The sequence below is a fragment of the Sinocyclocheilus rhinocerous genome, unplaced genomic scaffold (assembly GCF_001515625.1).
Source record: "Sinocyclocheilus rhinocerous isolate Xijiao unplaced genomic scaffold, SAMN03320098_v1.1 scaffold30872, whole genome shotgun sequence".
NCBI classification, from domain to species: Eukaryota; Metazoa; Chordata; class Actinopteri; order Cypriniformes; family Cyprinidae; genus Sinocyclocheilus; species Sinocyclocheilus rhinocerous.
Window position 1 is genome coordinate 1,767 of NW_015636735.1, and position 3,773 is coordinate 5,539.

Consider the following 3,773-nt stretch of genomic DNA (forward strand, 5'->3'; position numbering starts at 1 on the left):
TTGTCATTTAGCAGACGCTTTTGTCCAAAGCGACTAACTAATGAGGACAATAGAAGCAATCAAAACCAACAAAAGAGCAGTAATATGCAAGTGTTATATTAGTATATTATTATAGTGTTATATTTCAATTTCACAAAGAAACGTACAGTATTTTGTCCAAGCAATAATAAAAGGACACATTTAATTTATAATTTGTCTTAAATCTCATTTTGTTAAAAAAAAAAAATCGTGAATCGAATCGTGAGTTGAGTGAATCGTTACATCCCTATAATATAGTATCTTTAGTGTCATTTAATTGTACTACTTTACGTTATTTGATATACACTTTTATACTTCTTGAAGTACAGTTAGAATATATTTTAAGCCTCACTTTAATATTCTTCAAGAACATTTTCAATAGCATTTCAGCTCATTAGAAAGGCATTACTAGTACATTATTAGTTTGTTATAAAGCTATTTTTCAGCATTCTAAAATGGAATGTTAAAAAGTACAAAAATCATTAAATTAACATGACACACATGTACTGTACACACACTTTCACATGTAGAAAACTTTAATGTACTATATCTTGTGTACATTACAACGATACATTCCATGAGTACATTTAGTACAGCAGCATATATAAACTCTTGACCAAAATAATTGTAATAAATTATAATAAATTCAAATAAATCAGTGGGATGCTATAACATTAGTACTTCAATCAATTTGTAGAGCATTTCTGCTATACCTGTATTACTGGAAAGTACACTGTGAATATTCAGTCATTGAATAGAAATGATTCACAATGCAGTTTTCTGCACACACACATAAAGAAGTTACTGAAAAACAAAGCGCAGAAGTGAATCAAGTGCATTTTTTTCTTTTTATCAGTAACAGTACAATGTACACTACATGTATCTTCATCTGTCTGTGTCTGCTTCGACTTAGCAGATGAACCTTTTAAGCACCATTTAAGTAAGTTATTCTCGGGAGACGGGAGCTGGCCGGGTTTTCTGGTCAGGAAAATAAAATCAAGAGAAACTGGGATGATTTCTGTGGAAAACATGTTACCGTTTCATCAGCATTCAGCAGTGTGATTGGACCATTACCTGCAAAGCCGATTTGAAAAGCTCGGCTCTGATTGGTCAGATTGAATGTAGCTACTGTGCTTAAAAAAAACAGAACTTAATTAACAGAAATGAAATACTTACCTAGAGTCACAAAAGAAACCTTGAGGTTCCAAATCTACACACGTAGACACTTTTAGAAGCTGGGGAAAATCAATATATAAAAATTAATGCTCTATTTAATTTAACAGTTCACCTAGTGAACAGTTAAAAAAAAAAAATCTAAATTCTGTAATCAAGTACTCACCTTCATCTTATTTTATATTTTAATGAGATCTGACAGATTTTTGTCCCTCCGCTGAAAGTCACCAAAAATGCTCATGTTTCAAAAAGTTCATCGCAGACAAAAACATCACAAAAAGAATCCATATGAACCGAGTGGTTTCTTCCAAGTCCGTGTTACGCAAGCACACCTGAGCTTCCACAAAAGCCAGTGAGGTTTGTTCTCGTGCATCACATGGTAAGTTGATCTTGTTTGAATTTAGGTACATAAACAAGTAAATAGATAGGGATATTAAGCCTATCTTTGGAAAAATGATTTATGATGCACTATGAATGATATGATGTTGAAATGCTTGTGGAAAGTACAGTTAATAGCCTATTGCATTAATGCATTTAAAAGTGAAATTGAAATGTATTTGAATTAGATTACAAAATATAACAACATACTGATTTTAAGTATGCTTATTACTAAGGCATAGTTGACAAAATTATATTTATAATACATTACAAGTTGGTACAATGTAAGAATGCATTTGCCTATTTTATAGACCTATAGTGTATTTATGTGTGAGTGAATTAACATACTTTATAGAATATATTAAAATGTAAACAATTTTTTGCAATGTCTTGCTTTGAAAAGTAGGCTGAAACCCATGTTCATTACATAAATATTTAAAAAAAAATATTGCAGTATGTGTACATATAAATAATATACGTAAACCCACTAAAAGCTGTATAATTTTACTACGTTCTTACACAAAGTAAATATAAAATATATTTTAAGTAAGATTACAATAAGTATGTTTTCTGTAAATACACTAAAATATCACAAAAAGTATACTTGTGTTTTAGCATATCTTTTAAAAGCATAGCATTTCACACAAGTTAAAATCCACCTCAAGTGTACGTAAAAACTTTTTTGCGAATTAAGGGATTTTTAAATTATTATTATTTGGCGTTTCCATCATTTGTTTCTGAAGCAATACTTCAACATGTGCATAAAAACAGGGTGATGGAAATATAGCAATTCTTGAGAGATGCACAGACTCGGGTAATTGACTCTCTCGCTCTCTCTCTCTCTCTCAAATAACTGCATTATTCTGCATATCAATAGCTCAAGCCTCTTTTATTTGCTCTAAAATGACATTTTGAATTAGCAACGAGAGTAATGAAACATCTTCCTCTGTTCTCAAAAGAGTGAAGAAACTACATTCAATCTTCAGCGACTGAATGCAAGCTGAACAACTTGTCGCTTATTGCGATAGAGAAAACTATATGTTTTGGGGTGGTAATATTATATATTAATAGGGAACGGGGGGTGGGGTTGCTTTTGCCTAAGTCACAATAAGATGTAAATCCGGCTCTGACCTGATATCTTTCTCTTAAAAAAAAACAGCTATACACATGCTGAAAGCAAGAGTAGTTTCTACTGCATTTAGTTTAAAAATCTGGAAACATTTTTACAGCACTTTGATTTTGAATTCAACAACTATCTGACATAAAAGTTCTGTTCGTTGACAAACAAATATCTAATTCTTCCAAGCAGCAAAGCCATGAATCTCAGCAGTCGTGGAAAACGTCTCATCTGCTGCTGACATGAGGAGCTCACGCAGTGATCTGTTTTAATGAATGTCTATTTGTGAAGCTCTTGTTCTTGTAAAGTTCATCCTGTGCTTCATATTCTGTTCATCTGATGGCAGCGTAAGTCACTGTGTCATTATGATCCTGAAAGAACAGCACAGAGTTTCTCCATCAGTGTTTGAACCGCAGCCACATGTTGTTAGAGCTTCATTTATCTGAGATTCAGATTCAGAACTACATCTCAGCAGCGTATAGATGAGAGAAGCTGCTGTGGTTTTCTCTAAAGCAGTCAGTGATGAAGAACAAGCGAATGAGCTGCTATCTACTCACACTGAGCGATTTTACTGGCTTCTTACTGGAAGAAGAGACTTCAGAGTAAGTCACATCATCCGTCTGCTCCTAAACATTTAACACACAGAACAGACATATCTGTCACTGTAATATGTCAAATAACACTGACACTTTCAGTCAATCACATTATAGAACAGACAGTGAACTGAATATCTAATGGTTTATTTGACTCACATGGTCTCTCGCAGCAGCAGGAATGGACATGTTGATCGTCTCATACGTCACTTTATCTTCATTCTCATCTTTGACCTTCAGACAACAAACAGTTAAAACTGCATGAATGACACTTTATTGAGCTTTAAAGACATAAGTCATATCTAAATCACCGGCATTACTGAACTCACCACCGATTCATCAGTTCCTCTTTTATTATCTGAAAAAAAAATAAAAATCAATCACTCCTCATGTAATATGATGATGAAACACACATGCAAAACACAGAATGTTAACAATGATAATAATGTTCAGATTTCACAAGAGACGAGATTTTGTTGAATCATTAAAATGAA

General features: G+C 32.8%; 1 long non-coding RNA gene across 1 annotated transcript; it reads right to left on the reverse strand.

Annotated features, from left to right (window-relative positions):
- Positions 1-2,407: 2,407 nt before the first annotated feature.
- On the reverse strand, positions 2,408-3,638 carry LOC107748070 (uncharacterized). Its single transcript, XR_001640877.1, has 4 exons — positions 3,609-3,638; positions 3,439-3,513; positions 3,244-3,312; positions 2,408-3,057 (listed from the first exon to the last, which is right to left on the reverse strand). It is a non-coding gene; the product is annotated as an uncharacterized LOC107748070 (long non-coding RNA).
- Positions 3,639-3,773: the final 135 nt, after the last annotated feature.